The sequence below is a fragment of the Furipterus horrens genome, unplaced genomic scaffold (genome assembly GCF_987537825.1).
Source record: "Furipterus horrens unplaced genomic scaffold, mFurHor1.1.pri manual_scaffold_2, whole genome shotgun sequence".
NCBI classification, from domain to species: Eukaryota; Metazoa; Chordata; class Mammalia; order Chiroptera; family Furipteridae; genus Furipterus; species Furipterus horrens.
The window spans coordinates 59,669,358-59,683,374 of NW_028327172.1; positions in this window are offsets into that span (position 1 = coordinate 59,669,358).

The window sequence follows — 14,017 nt, forward strand, 5'->3', positions numbered from 1 at the left end:
CTCTGAATACTTCTTGCCAGTCCCTTCTTGCCTACAAAATTTCTTTTGAGAAATCAGCTGATAGTCTAACAGGAACCCCTTTGTAGGTAACTGTCTTCTTTTCTCTTGCTGCTTTTAAGATTCTCTCTTTATCTTTCACCTTTGGCATTTTAATTATGATGTGTTTTGGTGTGGTCCTCTTTGGGTGTAGCTTGTTTGGGACTCTCTGTGCTTCCTGGACTTGTATGTCTATTTCCTTCTCCAAATTTGGGGAATTTTCCTTCATTCTTTTTTCACATAATTTTTCAATTTCTTGCTTTTTCTCTTCTCCTTCTGACACCCTTATGATTCGAATGTTGGCACGTTTAAAGTTGTCCCAGAGGTTCCTAAACCTCTCCTTGTTTTTTTTAATTCTTGTTTCCTCATTCTGTATTGGTTGACTGTTTATTTCTTCCTTATGTTCCAAATCATTGATTTGAACCTCACTTTCTATTCCTTCATTATTGGTTTTGTGTGGATTTTCCTTTGTTTCACTTAGTGTAGCCTTTATTTCTTCCCTTCTGTGTTTGCCATATGTAAGCATATCTGTCAAGTCTGTGAGCATCTTTATCACCAGTGTTTTGAACTCTTCATCTGTTAAGTTGGCTGTCTCCTCGTTGCTTAGTTCTCCCACTGGAACCTTGATTTGCTCCTTCTTTTGGGCCATATCTCTCTGTCTCCTTATCTTGACAGGCTCCTGTGTTTGTTTGCCTCTGTGTCTTAGGTAGAGCTGTTGCACCAGTTAGGTTGTAAGGGGTAGAAGCTTAGGTATTCATCAATATGGGGAGCCCCATTTCACCACGTTGTGGTGCTGTATATGGGGGAGTGGTCAGAGAGGAACAATGCCACTTGCTCAGCACTTGTCTCTTTTCCAGGCACTTCTCCCACTTCCCATAAGGGACTGGTGTCTCTCTAGCTGTTTCCCTGGTTGTGGTCCCAGGATGGGTGGGTCTGCTCATGTTCTAGGACCATGAGAGCCCTTCAAACAAGTGGACTCTGCTGAGTGACTGGCATTTTCTTCCTCTTCCTCAACCCCCACTGATTTTCACAGTCAGAAGCAATGTGGCTTTATTTTCCCTGGTGCTGGAACCATGAGCTATGTGATTTGGTCTGGAGCTGGGATTGCTCCCCAGGTGTCCCTCCCCACTGCCACTGCTGCAGCTACTGCTGCCACCACACCACATCCTCTCCAGCCTGGCTCTGCCCCTCCTACCTGTCTGAATGAGTATATCTTCTTTATGTATTTGTTCATTGGACTTCCATGCAGCTCAATTTTTTGGAACTTCTGGTTGTCTCCAGTTTTGAGGGAGATGCAGCATGTCTACCTATGCCACCATCTTGGCTGGAAGTCCAAAGGCATTTTCTTTAGTGCAGCTAATGTGGCCTATGGTGAGTGGAACGACGGGTGGGGCCAGACTGAGCAGAAGACTGGGCCCTAGGCTCACTGAAGCCCAACTTCTCAAGACCTTTAGACTTCTGCCCGAGGTCCCAGGCTAACCAAGCAGGTTTCACTCACGGCAGGGCAACTGTTTGACAGCCAAGCATCGGGCAGGCCCCAGGCTGCTAACAGTCACTAAGAGTCATAAATAGTCACTGAAATTTTGACTTTGTGATAAACTAAGAGTGTGTGTTCCCAGCAGTGCAGTAAAGTCCTTCAATAGAGGACTGGATAAAGAAGATGTGCTACATATACACTATGGAATACTACTCAGCCATAAGAAAAGATGAAATATTGCCATTTGCGACAACATGGCTGGACCTTGAGAATGTTATGCTAAGGGAAATAAGTCAGTCATAAAAAGTTAAGAAACATATGATTTCACTCATATGTGGGATATAAAACTGAAACTTACAGACACAGACAGATGGAAGGGGGTGGAAGGACAGTAAAGGGTTAAAGGGCCCAAATATATGATGATGGAAGATGATTTGACTTTGGCACTGTGTGCAATACACAGATCATGTATCATAGAATTGTACCCTTGAAACCTATATGACCCTATTAACCAATATCCCTCCAATTCATTTAATTAAAACATTAAAAATGTTAAATAGGTTATAAAAAGTGCAGCAAGGATGGTTGGTTGTGAATCATAGGAACTCCTGTTAGAAGTGTTACTTACCTAGAAACTTTCAGGAAGGGTAAAAATGCTTAAAAATTAAGACTTCTTATTTCCATACTTTGGCTGGATAATTAATATTTCCTGGTAAAAAGTTAAGTTTCACCCACTACTAGCTGTGAAGGTCATATATTGTAATAGTTAATAATGTGGAATTTGGTGTCAGGTGATCCTGGGTCTGAGTCCAGACTGGTACTCACTAGCTGTGTAAGTTTGAGCAAGTTACTAAATGTCTTTAAGTTTTCTCAACCATAAAGGGGGCATAATAGTAGTACCACTGTGAGGCTTGTTGTCCTAACGTTTGAGATAAAGCATTTTAAGTGCTCAGCAAAATGCTTACCACTGTGCAAGAGCTCAAGCAGTGTCAGCTGTTGCTAATTTTAATAACTCTACAAAATTATTTTGTAGCATGCTATGTAATTTTAAAAGCTCACTTTCTAAATGAACATTAAAAGAATTGTATTCAATATTTTTAAAGCCTCCCTTTTGTATTGTGTTTTAACCAAAACTTAAAAATTCATGAAGAAATGGTGGACTAAAAGAATAATGAATACAACTATAAGTAGATTTTATATGTGCAATAAAAGAATTTGCTTTACTTTCCACAAATTTTGTGTTCAAAACATGATTTCGCTCTTGACTTACTGGATGACTTCAAGTAACTCCACTTAATCTTTTTAGCTTTTTTTTTTTTGCTTCCTCTGCGAAATAATATACTACATGGCTTTTCAAGATCCTGCCAATTCTAAAATAAATATATAGATTTCTTTTACACTCTAATTATATATGACTTGCATAGCTGTAAGAATAAGTCAAATCCCAACGTTTCTAAAGAAGCTCTAGAAAGCTTCATGATTATCAAGGATTATTGCCAAGAATCTGACTACCATCTCTTAAGATGTTTGCACTAATTTATCTAATGATTTGAAAGGGTACAGCTGATCTGCAACATCTGGAAGGATAGTCACATGTGACAAACAGAAGACTGGAACCAGAACTGAGTCCCCGTGGACTTGTGGGTCCTTGCAAGAAAAGTGACTTTTTTTCTTTTTAACTTTCTCTTCTGTTCATCTGTATTGTCAAAGTTTCTCTCTGTGAGTGTTTTTTGGTGATAAGTTAACGAGTTTAACCTGGGAATAGGTTAGCAAGGATCATCTTCATGAGCAAACCATTCAGGCTGAGCTCCAGCTTACCCTCCCAGCCCTCACTACTTTGCTTTTGCAGACTCTAATACAACCAGCCTGATCTTGGCTGTTTCCTTAGATCATCTGTGTTTACTGCTTCAAGGTTTACTAATGCTGCTCTCAACTTGGAAACACTTTTCTCCTTTTCTCTGCATTCATCTTCCATTCTCACCACCAACATTTGTATGTGAAAACCCTCCCCATCTTTCAAGTCTTAATGCAAATGTCACCTCTCTACAAAGTGTGAGTGCAGTGAATATATCCTTCAGCTGAGCCCCGAGAACACTTTCGATATGCACCTCTCAGGTAGACCCTGGCAGGCAGAATAATGCAATGACTAAGCACACAGACTCTGTAGTTATACTGCTCAAGTTCAAATCCTGACTGGTATCTTACTGGTGATCTTGGGCAAGTTATGAACTTCTCCATGCCCCAGCTTTCTCACCTGTAAAATAGAACTACTTTTGTAGTACTTACCTCATATAGCTTTTGTTAGGTTTAAATGAGCTAATTAATGTATAGCATTAGTGCCTTACCCACAGTATTTGTTTTTTTAAATTGTATTTTATGATTATGTTATTACAGTTGTCCTGATTTTCCCCTCTGTCCCCACCTCCAGCCATCATCCCCCACTCCCTCAGGCAACCCCCCACCATTGTTCATGTCCATGGATCATCTGTAAGTGCTTTGGCTACTTCATTTTCTATTTCATTTACATCCCCATGGCTATTCTGTAACTACCTGTTTGTACTTCTTAATCCTCTCACCTCTTCACCCATTCCCCTAAAACCCCCGCCCATTTAGCAGCCATCAAAATGCTCTCTATATCCATGATTCTGTCTCTGTTCTTGTTTGCTTAGTTTGTTTGTTTTTTTTTCAGATTCAGTTGTTGATAGATTTGTATTTTTGTCATTTTATTGTTCATAGTTTTGATCTTCTTTTTCTTAAGTAAGTTCTTTTAACATTTCCTATAACAATAGCTTGGTGATGATAAATTCCTTTAGTGTTTTCTTGTCTGGGAAGCTCTTTATCTCCCCTTCGATTCTAAATGATATTTTTGTTGTGCCTTACCCATAGTATTTAATAAATGCTGGCTATCATTATTACTCTGCTCCTTTTACCTAACTTTACAGATTAATACCCGTCTTTAAAAAAATTTTTTTTCAGGTAATTTTTTCTTTCTTTTTTTTATGTCTTTTATTTTTTGGTTTTTCAATTACAGTTGTTTCATTTTCCCCCCATTGCTCCCCCTACCCAGCCCATCCCTTCTCCCACAATCATATCCCTCCCCGTTGTCCATGAATCATTTATACACGTTCCTTGACTAGACCCTTCCCTTACTTATCCCTCTTCTCTCCCTCCCCCCTCCCCCATACTGACTACTATTCTACTCTTTGTCCTATTTAGTTCATTTGTTTGTGTTGCTCTTTAGTTTCCTGTATTAGGTGATATCATATGGTATTTTGCTTTCTTTGCCTGGCTTATTTCACTAAGCATAATTCTCTCTAGTTCTGTTTTATTGATTATGTTAACGATAGTTCCAATTATTTTCCCCTTTGCTCCCCTCCGCCCAGTACCCCCTTTCCCTCCAGCAATCCCACCTTCTTTAGTTCATGTCCATGGGGTCGTGCATATAAGTTCTTTGGCTTCAGCCTTTCCTATATTACTCTTAACATCCCTCTGTCTATTTTGAACCAACCGATTATGCTACTTAGTCCCTGCACCATTTCCCCATTTCTCCCCCTCCCCAGCTGATAACCCTCCAAATGATCCCCATACCTATAATTCTGTTCCTATTCTGGTTTGCTTAGTTGGATTTTGTTTTTATTTTTTAGATTTCATTGTTGATAGTTGTTTGTTATCATTTCAGTGTTCATAGTTTTGATATTTTTTTTCTTAAGTCCCGTTGACATTTCATATAATAATGGCTTGGTGATGATGAACTCCTTTAGCTTCACTTTGTCTGGGAAGCACTTCATCTGCCCTTCCATTCCAAATGATAGCTTCGCTGAATAGAGTAATCTTGGTTGTAGGTTGCTTTTTATCACAGTGAATACTGCTTGCCAGTCCCTTCATGTCTGCAAAGTGTCCTATGAGAAATCAGCTGATAGTCCTGTAGGCACCCCCCTGTAGGCAACTCTCCGCCTCTCTCTTACTGCCCTCAGGACTCTGTTTTTATCTTTCACCTTTGGCATCTCAGTTATGATGCGTTCTGGTGTGGTCCCTTCTAGGTCCAGCTCGCCCGGGACCTTCCGTGCTTCCTGGACCTGCATGTCCATCTCCTTCGCAAACTTTGGGAAGTTTTTTTCATTTTTTTCAAATCTTTCTTCCTCTTTCTGCAGTAGTTGACTGTTTTTTTTTTTTTCTTCCTTATGTTCCAAATCATTGATTTGAACCCTGGTTTCCTTCCCTTCACCATTGGTTTTGTGTGGATTTTCCTTCATTTCACTTAGCATAGCCTTCACTTCTTCTCTTATGCGTTTGCCATACTCAAGAATATCTGTCAAGCCTGTGAGCATCTTTATCACCAGTGGTTTGAATTCTGCATCTCTTAGGTTGTCTATCTCCTCATTTGTTAGGTTGGCTATCTCCTCATCACTTAGTTCTCCCACTGGAACCTTGATCCATTTCCCCTTTTGGGTCATACTTCTCTGTCTCCTCATTCTGACAGGCTCCTGTGTTTGTTAGTCTCTGCATCCCAGGTAGATCTGTCACTTCTGTTACATTGTAAGGGGCGGAGCCTTAGGGATTTGTCAGTACAGGGCGACCTGTTTCATGACATTGTGGTGCTGTATGTGGGGGAGGGGTCTGAGAGGTAACAATGCTGCCTGCCCAGCACTTGCCCCTTTTCGAGGCACCTCTCCCGCTTCTGCACCAAATTGGTGCCCCTCTAGCTGCTGCCCTGGCTGTCGTTCCCAGAGTGGGTGGGTCTGTGGACGTTCTAGGACTGTGGGGGCCCTTTAAACAAGCAGACTCTGCTGATAGACTGGCAGTTTCTGCCTCCGCCCCAACCCCCACTGGTTTGCACAGTCAGAAGCAATGAGGCTTGATTTTCCCCAATGCTGGGACTGTGGGCTGTGAGCTCTGGTGAGGAGCTTGGAATGCTCCCCAGGTGTCCGTCCTGACTTTTTAAAATGTGTGACTGCACTTTCTGCCGGCCTGCCACTGCTGCCACTGCTGCCACCGCTGCCGCCGCCACCACACTGCCTCTTCTCCACCCCGGCTCTGCTCCTCCTACCTGTCTGGATGAGTATTTCTTCTTTATAGCTTTACTGGACTTCCATGTAGTTTGGTTTTTTGGTACTTCTGGTTGTTTCTTATTTTGAGGTAGTTTTATTCCTTCTTAGTTGTGGAGGGAGATGCAGCGTGTCAGTCTACGCCTCCATCTTGGCCGGAAGTCCAATATCTCTGTCTTATGTTACCTCCTAAACTCTACATTCCTTGAGAGCAAGAGGATTTGTGCCTATTCATTTTTTTGTAGTTCCTGTTGTACCTAGAACTTAGTACTCAAAACTAATTATTTGACAGATTTTAGAAAACTTAAGCCTAAGTCTTTCCTCCTTTTTCATCCCTAATAGTCACAAGATGATTTTAATTATTAAAAGAGGGATTTCATGAGTTAAGGAAACTACGGTAATTAAATGTCAAGTTGGATATTAGACTAAACAGTCTGTAGTCAGTTGCATGCTAACGGCTGGACTTTTTAAAGAACGGTACATGTGGTGTATAGCTCTGTGACCCAAGGCCCCAACTCCTAGTCCTGGCCCCATGCCACATCTCAAAGCAGCCGGATTCTATCACCTTTGCTTCCCATGCTGTGGGTCAGCCTGGCTCCAGCTGGCCATATATGACAACGATGACCAAGGTCACTGTAGGGTGCAGTTCACCCTGTAGGGAGCAGCCTCACTCAGGATCCATGGACAAATTGGTGAACAAATATGTACTAAAGGAAAACATTATAGATTATTCCTGTAGGACAAAGTTCAATTGTAGACAAGGTTTCAGGTCAAATTCAGATCTGTTTTTGGAGATATTTTCCACAGACATTTCTAACATCTTTGCAGAGGCACTTCTTGGTCTGTGTTCATGGATTTGTGCCAAACAGCAGTTTACCCAACACTGTGCCTCATTTATTTGTTTTCTATACACTGTTTGACTTTTCTAATGTTTCGCTTTGGCTGAAGACTCTCAGCATATGTTTTACATGGTTAATCAGTCAGATTTTTTAGTATTTTTGGATCTTAATACAAAAAAAATAAAAAAGTAGAAAGAAAAATTCAGACCAAAAGCCAGAATTATTAAAAAGATTTTGTTTATTTATTTTTAGAGAGAGATGGAGAGAAATATCAATGTGTGGTTGCCTCTTGTTTGCCCCCAACTGGAAACCTGGCCCACAACCTAGGCATGTGCCCTGACTAAGCATCGAACTGGAGACCCTTTGATTCACAGCTGGCACTTAATCCACCAAGCCACACCAGCCAGGACCAGGATTTTAAAAATAATAAACCAGGGACTACGCATTTTCTTTTTAGTGTGCATTAACTTCAACTTAGTTCTTCTTTTCTGTGAAATTTCACAGCATTAATGTTAAAACATAATTGAGGTCAAGTATAATATCAGTTCCTGGTGTGTCATTAATAGATCCTAGTTCATGAATAAGAACCACAGAAAGTAGCACAGGCCCACAGAAATGGGGCTAGAGAAATTAGGGCAGACAGGGCTCAAAGAAATTAAGATATAAGATACTGTCTTCTTCCTTTCTTAAGAGTAGAATTTCTCTTCTCTCAACAAACCTTAGACACAGGCAGAGTAGGCCCTGGCCTATAGCAGAGGCCTACGCTGAAGCTCTCAAATGTTGGTTCTCCAACCTTCCCATTACACTTGCCATTCCTACTTCTAGCATGTCATTCTATTGGCAGGAGTTTGTTCCAGGGGCTTCAGTCCATTCTTTTAGTAATTCCTTCGTTCTTCAGATATTCATTATTGCCACTATGTGGAGGAACTGGGGAGAGAAAAACTGAGTAGGATGCAGAGCTTTTTGTTTGGAGAGAAGACCATAATACCAAGATGCTTAAATCTCTGTGTTTCTGATAAAGCTTTGCCTAGGGGGCTGCCAGAGATATAGGGACATCCAGAGAACAGGGTGTCACTGAAAACCAGGAGGAGGAATGATGAAGCCCCAGAGTACAAGTAAGATGAGGAAAGAAATGTTGAGTGCAGACATTTCTGACAGGTTAATGCTTTAAGCAGGCCAATAGTTCTGAACAAAATAATATAGTTATGAACAAAGTAATATAGATATGAACAAAGTAATATAGTTATGAACAATGTAAAGGCATCTAAAAACCTGGACCAAATTTGATGCACAAGCTAAGACTTGATAGGGAAGTGAGTCAGAATGGATGGAGATTGGGAACCTGAGCCACTGCCCAGGCAGGGCTGAAGTCGGCTTTTGGTTGTTGGAGGAATGATTTAGGACATTGAGGCCAGCAGAAGTTGAGGTGCCCTGAGACAGGCACTGAAAGAGGAGGTCAGAAAATGCCAAGCAAATTTTGCCTACTCAGTAGTTTTGGGGAAAGTGGGCATTGGCTTAGTCTTGTATAATGAGATGCCAGAGGGAAGTCATAAATTATATCTGATTAATGTGGTTTATGTAGTTAAAATAGGCACAGTAAGTGTTTGGCTTCAGGACTAGGAAGACGGTTGTTTCCTTGAATTCTAATCACTCTCACCATTGCACTACAACCCGACCAGCATATGTTCTTCCTCCTACTTAGAATGCCTTTGCACCCTCTTCTTCGCCCTTCAAGGCTTGACACAAGTGACCTCTCCTTCCATGATGGCTCAGACTACTGCTTATGTAACCTCCAAGCGCCCATAGCCATTAGCACATACTTCTCATTGGATTAGCACTCATCACATCGGATTGTCCTTGTCTGTGTTTCTGTCTCCCCATCCACGAGGCTGTGAGCTCTCTGACAGCACAGATTGCCTTTCCTCTATACCTCCAGGACTTAGCCAGACTAGAACATAGTAGCTGCCAGTGCATTTCTGTGGATGGATGAGTGGATTGATTTAACAAATGGACGAATGATTGGCCCAAATCAGTAAGGATTTGCATTTTTCTCAGAAATACAGACCTCATGGAGTGGATGCTCAGAAAAATACTGCTGTGGTAAATCATGGATAAGAAACAGGTGCCTCAGTCCAATTCAAACCTAGTTGCAATTTTGTGTGATTTATTTTCCCGTTCACATGAGCACTGCAATTTTAGGCCAAGGTTTGCTTAGTAGGCAGGTTTCAAAGATGTGAAAGGAGGAGCAATCTAATCAAAAACTCCAAACCAGGAGCCAGGAGGTCTAGCCTCTCTTCCTGATCACCACCGGCTTCCTGATGATGTAACCCAGATGAGCTTCTTATCACTACATGCTTCCATTTTCCTGGCCGCCAGTCTTTCTTCTTTGCATTCCATCTTCCACCCAGTTACCTCTCCTGAAAACAATACATCATCTTATTTTTGCTTTAAAACCCCTTTGTGGCCTGCAGAGTGAAGACTCATCTCCTTAGCAAACAAGCAAGGACTTTTTAGTATCTCTCAAGGCTGATGGTCCTTTATCATGTCCCTTATATCCAGTTACTCCATGGTTCCAATTCCCCTAACAAAGCTCTTTCATGCCTCTGTTTTTTCCACACGCTGTCGCCAACATCAGCAGTGACCTTCCACCCCCATTTCACCTGCTAAGCTTCTGTTTGTTCATCTTTGAAGACTCAGCCAATGGAGCCCAAGAGGTGCTTCTTCAGCAAGGCCTCATCTAACTTCTTCAAATAATTTGTAAGCACCTCCTGCACTCTGCTCCCATAGCATATTAACTTGTTTATCTCAGACCACTTGTAATCCTGAAAGAAATTATTTGCTTACTCATTCGTCTTGCTTGCAAAACTCTGAGTTCTTCTAGGTCAGGGGTCACTCTTCTTGTATCTCCCCTCTAGTTGCTAGCACTCAGGAGGTTCTCCAATATGTGCTGGTTGAAAAAAAATCAAAGGAGTTACATTAAGTTTTACATGTGCTATCTCCATAACTGTGCTTGTTACTCACCTCTTCTCCATCTCCCCATGAAACCTAATAATAAAGATTGGTTTCCGAGCACTGATCAGGCAGCATGCATTATTCCATACCCTTTATATACAATAACTTCATTTAATTTTTATCCCAGCCGTGCAAAGCAGGCATTACTATTACTATTACTTTACAGATAAATAAACTGATGTCCAAAGAGAGTAATATCTTTCCCAACTCATAGTTAGTAGGTGGTGGAGCTAGGATTTAAACCGGAGCCTCTCAAACTTCAAAGCCTATGGCTTTTTCCCGACATCACCTGCCTCCTCAAAGGCCTGACCTGGTAGGTTCTTGCTCGGTTGTTTAATTGTTCCAAACTACATTGAATAGGACCACACGAGTCAGGGTCACTGTGATAGGCAGCTAAGGCCGGTCATCCCCACAGCCAACCATGAAACTCCAGACAGCCACGTCTACATGTGGCTGGTGCACATAGAGACAGAGCCCAGACCCTCTTCCTGGCAGGAAGCTGTCTTCTAGCACACAGAACTGGCAGTCCATTTCCTGGGATCAGATGGAGCCCTCAGCACAGAGGACCTCACAGTTCATTGGTTTTTCCCTGATGTTCAGCCCAGAAACTGTCTGCTCCCTGGATCCCTGGAGAATGAGAAATTATTGGCTTCTGGGATGTTTTTCTGGTCAACTGAGCCCTCAAGGGGAAAGGTCTGCTGCATGGAAGTGAACAGGCCAAGTTTACCCAAACTTTATCGGGGCTGCCAGGCGTCGGGAGCCCTGAGCCACATTCCGTTAAGACCCGCAGAACAGCTGGAGCTTCTTCTTCTCTGCATGATACCTGCCCTCCAAGGATGGAGGTCTTCCTGCCCTGCTGCACAGCTGACATAAAGCAGAAATCCCACTGTGAACTCCCTTCAAGTGAGAGACTGCACAGAGTCCTCAGAAATTTCCTCTTTTCCTGCTGCTTTCCACTGCCACTGCTAAACCTTCAGCTTAAGGGAGAAGGGAAGCTCACAGAAGGATGTGTGCTCCTGTCCTGCAGATGTCTCATAGGAAGAGAAGGGAGAGCCAGAGCAGAGACAAGTATTTACATGCTTGTGACTACCTATTCCATGCAGCCAGTTTACATACATCATCACATTTAATCATCGATGTAATTATTTTCCCCATTTTAAAGATGTGCAAATTGAAACTGACTCTAAGCACAATGGCATATTTCCTTTTATTGATAAAAAGGATATGGTGAAATTTTTGACTTTGGGCCTGAGAATTAGTGACTGGAGCTCAGCATGAGGGTGAGGTGGCACACAGATACACAGGTAGAATCCTTGTATTAGTCATGTCTGCTCATTGTTTGAGACTGTGATAGCTTGCCCTGTGGGTCCCTGCTGGAATCAGGAATTCTATTTGGACTCCAAACCCAGCTGTCTGGTACTGGGTGGGGAAAGGAAGTGGAAGAGTCTTGAACTAGGAGTTTGAATACATTTGCTTAAATCCCAGCTCTATCACTTAACATAGGAGAGATCTTGACTTGGTTTTCTTACCTGTAAAGTGGGAATAAAAATAACTGGTTTCCTATCCTAGGGTTTTTTGGTGAGAATTAAATAAAATATTGAATGTTTGTTGCAGAGAAGACCCACAGAGACCTGGCCTATTTCTTGTCCCCTTCTATCAAGCTCCCCCATCATTGGATAGCACCCCGTTCTCCAGACTAATTTTTCTCCTGTCCCCATTCTGCCTTCCTGCAACCCAAGCTGAATGAAGAGCAGTTTGGTATAGAGGAAGGAGCATAGACTAGGAAATGGATGACTTAGATTTGAGTCCTGATTTTATTAATTACTAGCTATGAGATATTTAAGTGAGTCACTGAGCCTCAATTTCCTTACCTGTTGACTAGGAATGATATTAGTACTTATATCCTAGTGTTTTCATGAAGGCTTTATGAGAAAATGAACACACTAATGCGTTGTCAATTCTAATATGCTACACAAATTTAAGTTATTCACCTAGCAAACTTTTTTTGACCATTTGCTATGGGCCAGGCATGTGCCAGGTGCTGGGGTTGCAACGACACTAAGACAGGATCTCCCTCAAGCTCACAGTCTGAGGAGGAGACTGACATGTAAACAGGTAATTACCACACAGTGTGGTAAGTGCCATGACAGAGGAGGAGCAGAATGCTTGAAGCACAGAGGAGAGGCCCTGTATCAGTTATATATTGCTGTAAAACAAATACCTCAAAACTTTGTGGCTTAAAGCAAGCATTTATTGTCTGACATACATACTGAGAGTCAGGAATTTGGGAATGGCTTAGCCAGGTAATTCTGGCTCAGGACCTTTCATGGCTCAAACTGTTGGCTGGGGCTGTAGTCTCTGAAGATCTGATGGGCTGGAGACTCCACTTCCAAGTTAACTCACATTGCTGTCAGCAGGAGGCTTCAGTTTTTGCTATGTGGGCCTCTCTATGGGTCTGCTGAAGTCATGACTTTCCCAAAAGCATCATCTGAAAGAGGAAGAGTGTATGTGAGAGAGCACCCAAGATTATTACCTAACCTTAGAAGTGCTATGATAAGTATATGATTGTCTAACCACTACGCTGTATATATGAAATTAATACAAAATAATATCGAATGTAAACTGTAATTGAAAAATAAAATTAAAATAAAAAAGAAGGGCAATGATATCACTTTCATCATTTTCTGTTGGCTACAAAGACCAACCATGGTGCAACGAAGGAGGAAAATACAGAAGAGCGTGAATTGCAGGAGGTGGGGATCATTGGGAGCCATCTTGGGTGCACACTGGAAGAAAAGAGGAACCAGGAAAATTTTCTGAAGCGTACGCTCAGATGCATTTTTACTGCTTCTCGTAGTTTCTTTTGGATGTTGGATTAGTAAGAAAGAATGTTATTTTCTACTCAGTTTTTTCTGTTATTAAGTGGAAATTATACTGTAGGTAATATAGAGCAAGTTAAGAGCTATCAAAAAGTGATAATGTCTATGGGCCATCTGTATGTCCTCCTTGGGGAAGTGTCTATCAGGTCCTTTGCCCATTTTTTAATTGGGTTGTTTGTTTTCCTGGTGTTGAGTCATATGAGTTCTTTATACATTTTAAAGATCAAACCCTTGTCCCATGTATCATTGGCAAATATTTTTTCCCATACAGTCAGTTCCCTTTTCATTTTGATGATAGTTTCTTTAGCTGTGCAAAAAGTTTTAAATTTTATGTAGTCCCATTTGTTTATTTATTTTTTCTTTATTTCCCTTGTCCTAGGAGATACATTGGTAAAAATATTTCTTCATGGGCTGTCTGAAATTTTACTGCCTAGAAAAATAGAACCAGAGACATGGAAACATGAAATAGACTGATAGCTGTAGCAGGGGAGGAGGGTGGGCACAGAAATGGTGGAAGAAAGAGGAAGGGACTAGTCAAATAACATGAATGACCCATGGACGTGGACAACAGAGAGGGAATGGACTGTGGGAAAGAAGGGTGGGCTGGGTGGTAGGGGCAAAGGGGAAAAAATTGGGACAACTGTAATAGAATAAACAATAATAATAAAAAGAAGTGATAATGACATGCTGGTGGTAGCATCTTCCAGCTGGGTCTCCAGGGCAGCTGCT